General features: G+C 47.4%; 1 protein-coding gene across 4 annotated transcripts in view; it reads right to left on the minus strand.

Annotated features, from left to right (window-relative positions):
* ARHGEF28 (Rho guanine nucleotide exchange factor 28) overlaps nt 1-13,570 on the minus strand; it is a 221,277-nt gene that overhangs the window by 175,821 nt on the left and 31,886 nt on the right. Inside the window, exon 1 of one of the 4 annotated variants that reach the window (XM_019532254.1) lies at nt 5,148-5,164. The exons of the other annotated variants lie outside the window; for them this stretch is intronic. The gene's annotated coding sequence lies outside the window, so the exon portion shown is untranslated. Of the gene's footprint in view, nt 1-5,147; nt 5,165-13,570 lie in introns of those variants that run through there. 4 annotated transcript variants of the gene reach the window in all.

Here is a 13,570-nt window from a genome sequence, read left to right on the forward strand (position 1 = left end):
CAGCCCTTCCCTCCCCGCTTATCTTCCACCACAACAGACTTACCAGCTGCACACAGCTGTATCAAGCATCATAAAGAAACCAATCACGCATTTATAACACTGTTCCTATGGGAAAATTGGTTCCTAGTTATGATGTTTCAACTTAAGATGCAGTTATCAAGAACCAAATGCACTGTAAGTTTCAGGATTGCCTGTACAGTAACACAAACAAGCAGTTTCTTAATTCTTCCCCAATGCTTTTCAAGTGACTCTAACCATCATAGTGAGGGAAACCATTCTGCTAGTTTATTGGAAAAAAAAAAAGGGAAATCCCTGATGACCTTTAACAGCCTTCTTCTGGAAGCACATAGCCAGCATCTTGTCTACTACAGCTTTAAACAACAGGTCTCTGTACAGGGAGGTACTGTTCCAACTTGGTCAGAAATTTTGACAACATGTTTTGCCATTTCAAAATACCAAACCCAAAATAGGAATGTAGAGATTTCCATTAAATCACAAGGGAAACCCAGCTGGTCTCCTGCCAGCTCACCTGGTCTCACTTTTCAACAGCCAACCTGGAAAGCTGACAGGGAATCAAGATCCTGAACTCTCTGAAGCCCTATGCTCCCAGGGCTTCTAGGCTCCCAACTTAACAGACTTCTCAGACTTGTAGCTTTTCAGTAGACTGAGTTGTCCAAGTTCCTTCCATATGGCTGCTGGGATGGATTCATGTTCTGTTCTACATAATAGTTGGAATTCTAAAATCTCCTGTTTCATTTTAGAACTTTTTCCTGGAATTTACCATAGAATGGAAAGCTGGCTACCTCTTCCTTTTGTAATCTTAATGTGAGACCTGGACCTCATCTTCCTCTCAACAAAGGTTGCTGAAAAAGTGATACTTCCACAGCAGTGTTCTGTCCTTTTCCCACCAGTGTGTACCTCAACATACTCTGTTGGAACTAAAGTGGATCCCATCCACCCAAGCCATTTTTTTCCATTTCCCACAGAAAAACAGAAAGACCATAGATTTTCCAATATTATCACAGAAAAATGGATTTTCCCTTTTAGTAGAGAAACTTGCAGATTTCCTGCTTTTGCAAAGAGCTCTGCAGGCTGGCAGAGCTCCAGCCTGCAAGAGCCGATTGCAAAAAGGGTAGGAAACCCCCCTACTGTGCTATAAGTAGGGCTTGCAAGGAGCTAGGGGGCACCTCTGACGGGCTTGGGGGGTTGCAGGTCATGGCTAGGGGGCACTGGCAGGGCTGGCGAGGGTCAGAAGCCATCCCAGCCCCTGCCTGAGACTGCATCAGGCAGGCAGCAAGGGGGAGCCAGCTCTGTGCTCCTCCTGCTGCAGCAGCTGCTGCCTTCTATTACAGACAGGAAGCTGAGGACTTGGGTCCCTGGCCCCATAGCCCTGGCAGGTGGGGGCTCCCTCTGGTAGGGCCTGTGGGTGGGGAGCAAGGGGCATTAGCAGGGTGGGGGGCCTTTAATCACAGATTTGGGGGGGTTTAATCAGAAAAATCCAGGATCCTTGATAATGAGAACTGAAGGTACCTCTAGAAATAGGTTTCTTGTGTTGATTCTGCACAGCTGTCACACAACAGGTAAACATGCAAGTACTGGACTAAAGAGGCAAGGGAGAGGGAATTAAAAGATAAACCTTACACTCAAAACTTCCTCTCTGTTTTACAGAAGGTATGTACAAGTGCTGCAGGTGCTTGTTGCTTGTAAGAATTAGCAACTATCTGCTTAAAAGAATTCCCAGGAAACCACCACCCCAAAATTCACTGGTATTTCTGTACTGCCAAAAATTGCTGCATCAAGACCATAACTTAATCTGAAGTTAAAGTTTGTAAAAGCATCCACTCCTGATTCAGACTGACCCGTCAGAACACACCCCAGCCCTAGGAAAGCTGTTAAATAACAGTGCTGTTAAAAAAAAAAAAAAAGGAAAAAAAAGAGAAAAGAAAAGCACTTTGTTTCCAGTCTAAATGGGTCTAGCTTTAGTTTCCACCTCCTCCATCTTCTTGTACCTTTGCTAAATTCCAAGATCCTTCACTATTATGAGTCCTGTTGTCATGTCAAGTGCTTATACCTTCTGATAGAGTCATCATCTCTTTATTAGGCCAAATAGATTGAGCTGCTATGGTTTCTCATCGTGTTGTAGTTTTCCCAGGTCTTGAGTCCTACTTGTAGCTTTTCTCTGAATCCTTTCCAATTTATCAACCGTATTCAATAGTATTCCAATGATAGCCTCTCAACTACATATCTAATGGTCATAATATCACCCTTCCTCTACTTCATATTCTCCTTCTTATGCATCTGTGAATACTATTTCCTCTTTAGCCAACACATCAAACAAGAGCCCAAATCCTACCTGGCAACTAAATGATACTTACATGTCTAAGGGTACTGTAGACATGTGGGGAGGTTAGGGGGAGGTTAGATAGAGTTAAAAATGGCCACCTGATCCCAGGTAAATAGTTTTGGCAGGGGGGCTAACAGGGGGAGCTTAAGAGAATCAGAGGGGCAAGCAGGCTCTGTGGAGCTAAGGGAAGCAAACGGGATCCACAGAGTGGGGAAAAGAGGGTTGGCAGGGTCCACAACATCGTAAGAGGGGCAAGCAGGGTCTGTAGGCGGGATCTGGAACATCAGCGGGACAAGCAGAGTCTGCAGAGGGGACTGGGGAAGGGGGAGGGGAGATTAGTATGGTTCACCTAGGGACTGGGGTGACAAGCAGGACTCATAGGGGGCTGGTGGGGTTTGGCAGGATGAGAGCTAGCACTCAGGGGTACTTAGAGATGGGGAACTCTCACCCCCAGACTTGGGGCTATTTTTTGCCCTTAAGCCCCCCACCCCCAGATGAACAACACCCTGGCAAGCCACTCCACAATCCTGCTCACCCTTCCCCACACCCTGACTTCCTCAGCTCCTGGCAGTGGCAGATGGCAGTAAAACCAACACCAGGAACAGCTTGTGGGATGGCGGGTTTGGTGGGCTCAGAGAGGGGCTGGCCAGTCTGCAGGGAAGCTTTCATCCTTCTGGGGGTGGGGCAAGGGTTAAGAAAGCTAAAAATAACTTTGTGCTGGGAGTGGGAGGTCAAAAAAAAAAAAAAAAAAGGACAGACCTGGGCCTGGGTCTAGCAGCTGTGAACTGTATAGAAGTTCAGTTGCATCGATCTCACTGGACCTAATCTAAGGTAGACTACCTCCAAGGTACAGTTAATTTAAGATTGTGTCAGGCATTTTAGACCAATCTCACCTTCCTGAGCTTCTGCACAGTTCACACTTAGATTGACATAAACAGGGATGTAAGTGTAAGGTCCACACCTGGGCGAACTAAATTAGATCAGGTAGCCATTTTTAATGCAATCTAGTCTTCCCAAATGTCAGTACATACCTTAAGTGAGAACCTAAGTCCACCCATGTTGAATCATTAAAAAGGCCACTCATGTAAAAAGAAATGAATCCATCTTTCTCCTCATCCTCCATTCCATTTTCCCTGACTTCCTGTAAAGCAGTGGTCTCCAAACATTTTAAGGTGAAGACCACTTTTTGAAGTAAAGGGCAATCCAGGATCTACTGTGCCCTCCCTTGCCCCCCCACCCAGCAAGTCAGTCGGGGGGGGGCGGGCAGATGGAGGCCCTTGTGGTGAGCGAGAGAGGGAGTGGGACAGGGGTGAGCAGGGCCCCAGCTGGGCAGGGTCAAACCTGGACAGCTCATCCGAGATTGACTGTCAACGGCTCCCCAATCAACTGGTCAATTGGGATTGAACAGCTGACCACTGCTATAAAGGTTCGATGAAAGGGAGTCACAAAAGTAGGCGCATCGATGTGTTTTCAGAGACTCAAGCACGATAGAATAGGTTTGCACTCAAACATCTAAAAGCCACTTAAGGTAAGTCTAAGTACACCCTACCCACCCGTTCCCTTTTGCACATGTCCAGGGCAGATCCAGAGGAGGCACAATAGCACAGACGCACCCCCAAAAGTCAACCACAGCATAAGAAAAGTAGTTCTTAAGTCCATAAAGCTAATAAGAATTCCCTCCTCCCTGCCCATCCATGCTCAATTATGCATCTTCCCCACACCACCCCCTTCCTCTGCCCAGTACTGCTGTTGTCTGGCTGCTCTGGGGGCATGGATGGAAGGGAGCTCCAGAGTCACTCCTGCTTGCTCCAGCTCCAGCACACAGAGTCAGGCTCAGCCAGGGACAATAGTAGCTGCAGGCAGGTTCCTTTTGCCTGATCCTCTCCCAGTTTTTCCTGCCAGCCCTAAAGCCTGAATCACAACATCCTGCCCTCATCAGCTGGGGACAGCAGCAGCAGCAGTGCTGGGTGGAAGATGGGGAAAACGAAGACAAAGGAAGATGGCGTGCAGCTGAGCACAATCAACAAGGGAAGAGGGAGAGAAGATTCTTAACTACTTGAGGGACTTAAAAACACTCCCCTGCTGCTGCTCCTGTGGCACAGTCTGCCTGCTATAGCGTTAAGAGAGGCTGGGAGCCAGATTGCAGCCATCCGTACAGATCAGATCATTCCCCCTACAGCCCCCTTTCCAAAATCCTAGATCTACCCATGCATGTCACATACAAAAATGTGCTACAGAAGTGACCCCGGGGGTGATCCCCTGAGATGACTATCAGAGGTCTTTGGTGTGCTTGAGACCAAACAGAGGGAGGTACCCCAAGAACAGATTCCCCAAAACTGGCATATTTCTGGGTCTGGTATATGCAAGCAAGGCATGGTTTACTTAGCAAAATATATTTGTTTGATATTGTACTGTTTTTGAGAGATCCACCAAGTAGTGGTACATCTTATAAAAGTGAGAAATGAGTCATTTTAAAGAGTCTGTAAAAGCCTCTGGGCTTAGCCCACAAATTGATCAAAGCAAGAAACACTTAAAGTTGGTGATTCAGTCATAAAATATGTTTATCTTCATTAAAAATAGCAAAAGCAATAGCAAAATTCTATTGCACATATAGTACATGCATTTTAACCAACTTGACTGACACTTCTAAATACAACCCACAAAATGCATTGTTATCAATTACAGCAGGAATATAAAAAGCATTGATCTTCAGTAATCATGATAAGTTGAGTATAGCACAAGAATGTCACTGATATTTTGTGCTCAAGATACGTATTATCTATTTGTCTACGTTCTCCTTTACCTCTGGATGAAGCCAACTCTGTTACTGGAACCATTATTCCTTTGTTGCTGCACCAGATTTTTTAAATTTTCAGAACTCATCTTCTGTCTTTTTGTGTTCTGATAGAAAAGTAGACTGAAAGCAAAGGTCCCAAACTGTAAACACTAGAGAACTCCAGACACTGTAGCTGAAAAAGTCTCGTACTGACATATTTCTTCTGTACAAAGGGTACATGCTAGAGGGATAGAATAAAAAGCAGTAGAATAAATCTACCAGTTTGCTTTTTAGGTACCAAATACCAAACTAAAAAAGCCAAACAGATCGCACATCTTTTAAAAAAACTGGCCAAATTGTCTGACTACAAAGTGGCTTTGATACTCTGGACAGCACAGAATTTCCCCTGGCTAGATTCCTGGGCACTTCCATGGTGCTTAGTAAATTGATCACATACCCCCTTTTACAAGTTCATTTGTCTACCAACAGTTCAACCTCTCTCTTGTTCCTTCCCCTCTTCCTCCGTCAGGCATGTTTAAGCTATTTCCCAATTAACTGGAAAGAATGTAGTATCAGTAGTGTATTTATTTATTTGCATCTATAAAAGTTGCCAGACAACTTGTCTCAGGATCCATATACAATATTTAATATACCATTAGATTTTTTTTTTTTTTTTTAGTAGCAAAAGGAAAAATGTGTCCTCTACTCCCATCCTTCCTCTCTATCAGTCTCTTAGAGAAATGTATAGGGAAAGGATCTAGCATCTCAACTTTATGCTTAGAAAATAAGGGCTCTGGAAGACGTTGAGGGGAGACAAACTCTGGAGTCAAGGGCAATACAATGAGAAAACAGTGCTAATATCTTCCATATTTATTTATATACAGATATTTTACACTGAGCCTTTGGTGACCATATGGGATTTTATACAATAGAGTCATCACCTTGAATGGTACAAAGACATCTAAGGAGTTGTTTAAAGAACTGAAAAATTCTTGCAAATAACCTCAAGAGTAGTCGCATCCTGAATACAGCTGAGCTTCCAGCAGTCCTCAAACTGTTCCCTCTTGAAGGCACGTAGCAATAATCTAATACAGAAGTTAAAAATACAACAGATCACTATGGTCTGGTTCCAGCAGGCAAGTTTACAAACATCTAACCAATGCTGGTAAGAGAAGACTGTGGTAGCTTTCAATGCTGAATGAGATTCCAGAAGCAAGCAAAGCATATTGTCCAACACGAGATCCTCTTGAACTTCCAGTAGGCAGGGTAAAACTTTATTAAGCCACAGAGGGAGTGACTAAACATACCCTCCCAGATTCTTTTCCTACCCCACTTGCATCACCTTTGAGAGCTAAAGCTTCAGCTACAGACCACAGACTCTCATCCAAAGCAACTGCTTTAAGCAAATGCTTAAATAGTATGAATGACCTCTTTGCCCAGTTTAAATCTATTGGAATTCTGTCACTGTCATAACGGGACCAAGATATTACTTCATACTTAAAAGCACTGCTAAGAAGTAGGCTGAATTCATTATTTAAACTAAAGATTTAGTAGAAGTTTACTAATAGTGTCGCCAGCTAAAAAGCAAGAGAGAGATTTTCAAAACACATATACGATGGGCCATAACCTGTCAGTTACAGCAATAATATTTATGTTAATTGGGACCGATTCCATTGATTTCTCTCCACTGTAAAGCCAAACCTGCTCCATTTTGTACACTTAAGACAAAATATATACATAGATTTTCAAGGAAAAATAGACAAACTACTTCAGACTTCATTTGAGATTGCAAGAACATTACCATAGTTTGTCATGCACTTAGAGGAATGAACAGTGTAGGTGGGAGGGCTGTGTGAAATTTTGCCAGCAGTTTCGTTTTGACTTGTTTCAAGCTCAAAACAGCAAAATCAAAATGAAACAAAGCTTCGAAACAGCCTCAAAATGAAACAAGGCAAGTCGAAACGTTTCAAAATTTTTTAACTGTTTCCGTTTCAAAGCTCAAGCTGGGGTTGCCTGCAGGGAAACAAACTAAAGTGAGGAGAGGGAGGGGGAAGAGGGGGAAAGGAGTGATCTCATTATTGACTGTGTAGCTGGCCAGTGACTGCCATCTTTTCCTGAGGTCTCTTCCAATCCCAGTGCTGTTGGGAGGGATGGAAAAACTGAATAAGAAGGCAGCATTGTTTGAACTGCCCTGCTTTCTGCCTTGGTGTCAGTTAAGTGAGGGCGTACCTTAATACACACACAGCATCACCCACCCATGTCACGAGTTTTGCCTGTCAGCAGCTAGAGGTGCAGAACCCAGAACCCAGAAACCCCTGCACCCATCTCCTTGAAACTTGTCAGACTTTGTTGCCTCAGCAGGGGCTAGCAAGCCTGCAGTTTTGACCCCACTGCAGCTTAACACTTACACGTGACAGGAGTTTTTTGCTTTCCAAACTTTGAGGTGCAGTTTCCCTGAAACCCCTGCATCTATCTCCTTGAAACTTGGCAGGCTTCATGCCCTCAGAAGGGGCTACCATTCCTGCAGGTTTCATCCAAATCAGGCTGGAAATGACAAAGTTATAGGCTGTTTTGAGCTTCCCCATTATAGGCAACAGGTGAAACATAGAAACAGCAAAAATGTTTTGACAAAACTAAACGGGACAGCAGTTTTGAATAAAAACAAAATGCTGTTCCGTCAAAACACAGTCGAAACAGAATGGTGCCATTTCACACAGCCCTACCGGGTGGGCATTTGCAAAGATATGCTGCCATTTCTAAAGAATTAAACCTATGACTAAGCAATTGCTAAACTGATTTGCTACTCAATTTCAGGCTAAAAAAAGGGCACACCCTGTATTATTGAAATAGCACCGACACACTGCAGCCAAGGAGGAGATTAGAAGGGTTTATGCTTTTTCATTAATAGAACAGGTTTTGCACACATGCAGGTTTATAAGTTTCTCTAAGGAAATAAATACTGTACTGACTTACAGCAGGGATGGGCAAACTGGTTCTTCCCAGCAAGGGATGAATGCAGGCTCCCAGAAACCAGAGGAGAACACAGCCCCAAGCACCACCTTTGAAGGGAAGGGCACAAAAATAGCCACTGCTGCAGATGGCCATGCCCCCACTGCCAGCAGAACAGCAACCAGCACTGCCCTATGCATCAAAGTTGTCAAGGGCACAGAGCTGCCTGTTATGCCTGTCAAAACATCATCCCCTCCTCCTCCTCCCCCACCATGAACTGGCAAAGGTTTTCCAAGCAAGCACAAAAAACTGGACATCAGGTTCAGTGGAGGCCTCTAATTTTCAGACTAACTGCCACCAGCAACAAGGAAGCAGCAGCTCATCTCTCTGAATGCTGAGTAAACTTATCAGTGTTCAGCTCCTTGTACATAATAATCTGAAATGCCAGTGCAAGAATCCAGCAGTGTTTAGAAATGGCTGAGCCTTCTACCCCACTGATGGGGTAGGCTTTCTCCCTCCCATCATTAGCAACAGGACCCTGGAGGATACACAAGTGAAGATGCTATGAGATCTAACCGTGGGATCCAGCATGAGATCCCATCACACCTTATTGTCAGTGCAAGGGAATCATGATTCTGGGTTCCCCCTGTAGGGTTGCCAACCCTTCCAGATTCCCCAGGAGTCTTCCAGAATCAGCACTGATCTTCCAGCGACTCTTGAAATCAGTCCAGGAGATTGTGCTGCATCCTTTTTGGGGGGGGGGGACCTCCTGCCAGATTACCTTCAGAATCTTGCAGAATAGTTTCACTCAGAGTTGGCAACGCTATCCCCCTGTACCAGCAAGTAGCAAGCTCCTGCAGATGGGAGTCCTGTCACCTGATGGGGCTCCCAGCCTTGCGGGAGCCCCCAGCCTGGCCACATGTTCAATTAATGATATGATACGAACCAACCACAAAGTTACTACACATTTTTGTATCACAACTTTGTGGGTTATTCCTTGTTTTATCACATCATTAATTGCACTAATGTGTGGCTGGGTATCAATTAAGTGTAATGTGCCAGGGGCCACAGAACAAGAGACAGAAAGCAAATGCAGGAAATCCTATAGAGTTGAGAGAAAGTAATGGCTTCCAACAGATATGCAGAATGAGACTGAGGAGATATCAAAGGAGCTTCAACGGATCTGAGCAGAATTAAAAGTTTTTGTTTTATTCTTTGGACCAATTTGGTCAATGTCACCTTCTGTTTTCTTCCCTTCTGTTAAGTTGAGCCACCTAATTTGGATGAAGACTTGCAATACAAGAGAGATCTATTTTGCTGTGCTTGAGAAGGATAAGCAGATTCAATACACAAGGCATATTTTCTGGAAATTAAACATTTGGCTTCAATCACAGTTGCATACGTTGGCCTGCATATGTAGCCAGTGGCCTGCACAAACTCAGCGCCTGACAGCTTATGAAATCTAAGGCCTCTTGTACACATGACAGGAGCTTAGTTCTCCCTAAATTGAAATAGTGGGTTTTTAAATCAACACAATTAAAAACTCACTGTTTCAATTTAGGGACTTCCGTCACTGTTATGAAACAGTAACAGTCCGCTGGCAGCTCACCTCCCTGGCCGCAGGCAGGCTCAGCCAGAAAAGAAGTGGCAAGGGGCCCAACACTCCCTCCCCCTCCCCCCCTGCCCAGAGCCTGCCCAACCTCTCTCCTGTAGCCAGGGAACGAGCTGCTAGCAGGCCTTGAACTGTGAGTGCCTGGTCTTTCCTTACGTGGTGGTGCTTCCCCAGGCAGCACCCACCCACTAGCAGCCTGCCAGGGTGTCCCCAGCTGGTACCACGGCCACAGAAGCAAGCACTGGGCCCCACCACAGCTCAGAAGCTGCATGACCCCGTGGCAGCTCACACAGGCAGGCTCTGCCAAAAAGGCAGCAGTGAGGGGCCTGATCCTCCCCCCACCCCCAGCCTGCCCATGTCTTCCACACCCAGTGGACAAGCAGTCCCTGAGCTGTGGGGGGTCCCGGTCCTTCACTCCATGGCAGCGGTGCCCCCTGGGCTGCCCAGGTGGGCTGCTAGCAGGTGGGTGCTGCCCAGGAGGTACCAGCACTGTGAAGGGAAAGACCATGGCCCCTGCAACTCAGGGGGTATCACAGAAGCTGGCCCCACCAGCCACATGAGAGGTTGGCACAATCCACTAGGGTGGGGAGAAGAGGGCCTCTCAACACTTCCCCCCCACCCCTTCTTGGTGGAGCCTGCCCACGCAAGCTGCTGCCGGGCTGCACAGCCCTTGAGCTGCAGGGGTGCCTGGTGCTTCCCTCCGCAGCAGCAGCAGCAGCATCGCATGGGGCCACATGGGCAGGGTGCTAGTAGCTGCATGGGTGCTGCCCAAGGTTGCAGGCAGCACCCAGCCCAATCCAACAGTGTACGGGGTGTTGGGAGCCTAGGCATGCTCAAGGAAGCCCAGGTTTGGTGGGCTTCCAGCACCCTGTACACTGTTTTCGCTGCCTTCCTGCCACCTGGGACCACCCAGGGACAGGCTGGCTTGCCCTGAGCCAGCATGGGAAGGCAAGAGAGCAGTTGGGTGTCCTGGAGGCCAGAGAAGGTGGCGAGGACAGTGCACAGGGCACTGGAAGCACACTAAGCCCAAAACTTACCTGAGCATGCCTGGGCTTCCAGAACCCAATCCCTGCTGCCTTCTCCAGATGTATCACTGCAATTTGTTACATAGCACACTAAAATACATCAGATGCTTTATTTTGCTACATAACAAAGTCATTTAAATCAAAATACACTGCCCAACGTTTGCAGTGTGACAAAACAGAAACATACTCCACCGCCGCAGGTGTAAACTGTAAAAAACAGTTTAAAAAAATTAAACCAGTAAAAACGGGCAATTAAACCACTTAAAAGGCCAATTTCATCATGTGTACGAGTGCCCTGAGCTCTTATTATCTACAAAAGTAATTTCATTCTAAAACTGGTCCTAAAAGTACCCTGCAACTGTCCTTTACCAATCTACCCAGGTAACACAATGTCTTTAGATATAATATATAAACCATGTAAATTTTAAGGTATAATATTCATATCTCTACAGATAAAAAGAGACCATTCTATTTGCAGTAATAAGTTATATAAGTCATAGGTGCAGAATATAAAGCTGGTCCTTTGTTCCAGATTTCGGCAACCAGAGAAAGAGGTGAATCTCCATAATGAGCAGGGGTCATGGTTTTCTGTTTAAAAATAAACAAAATTCCCTGATTAAGCCCCCCAAATCAGTGTTTTTCTGTGATTAAAATGAAATACCGCTATATATAGGTATCAGTTGAACATAATATTTTATTGATATATTTACAATTTTAAAGCAATTTGGAAGCCTACCAGTGCTTCAAATCACTGTAATAAAATGAATTCTAAATACCTACACATTTTGGTATTTGACTTTGGGTTTTTTTACAATGGTAAAATCCGAGCTCCCTCTGCCCCTTCGCTCACCAGGACATGGTTCCAGCTGCAGTCGTCTCCCCAACTGCTTTGTGGTACCAAACAGCCATGATATACCAGTGCCCTGCCCATGCTATTACCCCTCACTCCCCACCCACAGTACCCCATTCCTCCAGCCCTACTGGTGCCTCTCATTCCCAACAGGTAGCCCCCAATCCTGTTCAGGTGCCCCTCACTCCCAACCCACAGCTCCCTGGCCTAGTCAGTACCCCTCACTACCCAACCCACAGTCCCCCACCCCTGCTGGTACCCTTCACTTACAACCTACAGCCCCTACTGCCCCCAGCCTTGCTGCAGGGCTGCCTAGCTGCCAGGGTTATAGGGCCAGGGAGCCAGGTCCACAGCCCCCTGCCTCCCCCCAGCAGTGCCCAAGCCCTGGCTGCCACCCATAGGAGATGGCAGCTGCTGCTGCAGCCAGACCGGAGCATGGAGCCTGGCTCCCCCTCCCCTATGAGTGCCATGGCTGGAGCAGAGCCCATGGGGTGGGGTGGGGGATGCAGGTCACCTGTTGCAGGCTCGGGGCTCCTTGGCCTGCTGCCCTCCCTCTGGGGTCTCTGCAGCCCAGTGGGCAAGACTCAGCACGGGAGGGCAGAGAGGCTCAGTGCTGCCACATTGCCATGGTGAGGTGCTCCCTGTCCACCAGGCAGCAGCAGTGGGGCACAACTCCACATTATGCAAGCCTACTGCTGCCACCGTGGTGGCATGGAGCTCTTGGTAGCAGCACCAAGCCTTCTCACCACACTCTGCCCTGCAATGCCAGGTCTCACCCACTGGGCTATGGAGGCCCCCACAGGGAGGGCAGCAGGGCAAGAAGACCCAAGCCCGCAGTTGCCAGCCTGCATCCACCAACATCACATGCACAAATTTGCAGGGCACATGCCCACCCATTTCCCCCTTGGGACTGCATGCATGTGGTGCCCCCTGCCTGATCACCCTGCTCCCGCTCCCCACAGCCCCTTGCAGGCTAGAACTCTGCCATTTCCTGCATGTTTCTCATTTAAAGGAGGAAATCCACATTTTTCCATTGTGAACAGAAAACCCAGATCCCTGATACTGAGTTAGTAATTGCAGAGTTTTTATCTTCTCCAAAAGCTACAACTAGCCTACAGTGTAAGCTAAAACAAGACATGGGTATTTGAATATCTGCGCCAAGGTAAAAGAAAGAGAAATTTAAGATGCGTGAATGAGGCAGTGTGGGAAGAGAGAGGATAGTCTGTACAGCAAGAACCAGCCCCGCCCAGCCAGTACCACATGGTTCCTGGCTGGCTCCTGCTGCACCGTGCGATCCCAGCCACGCAGCCAGGAACACATGGTGCCAGAGTGGCAGGCAGGTGGGGTGTGGTGGGGAAGCGGTGAAGTTGAGCAGGAATGAATGGAAGTGATAGGGGAAGGGCAGTGGTGGCAGGTGGGAAGGGGGAAGTGGCAGTGGCAGTAAACAGGCAGGTGGTAGTGTAGGGCCTGCACTGGTGCCCCAGGGCCAGGGCCGGCGGGCGCTGGGTCAGGGCAGTAGGAGCGCACAGCCTAGGTTGGCACAGGCTCTATGGAGCTGGACCAGCTCTACCCCTCTCCCTGTGGGTGGCCCAGCCACATGCAGTCCTGGAGCTTGCTGGGCCTATGCATGGCCAAACCGGGCTGGCTCCTGCACCACACGGTTTTGCATGCAGCAGGGGTACAGTCCTAGGGCTCATTGGGATGCAGGGCTCACTAAGACTCGCTAGGATGCAGCCTCGCTGGGACCATGCACAGCTGGACCTGGAGCTCATACCATGCACCACGTACCCCCAGAGGTCTCCACCTGCCGCGGGCTGTGAGCACCCTGAGGCCTCGCTGTGTGCTACTGCCACTGGTGGCAGGGACTGTACACAATAAGAGGGGCATGTGTGTATGGGGGAGATGTTTCTAAGGGGTCCCACATGCGCACCCCACTGCACACATGTACCCACACCCCGCCCTGAACTGTCACATATACAACCATACCTCCTCATGTATAGCCCACACTCACACT

Source organism: Crocodylus porosus, unplaced genomic scaffold, assembly GCF_001723895.1.
Source record: "Crocodylus porosus isolate Cpor-Errol unplaced genomic scaffold, CroPor_comp1, whole genome shotgun sequence".
NCBI lineage: Eukaryota > Metazoa > Chordata > Crocodylia > Crocodylidae > Crocodylus > Crocodylus porosus.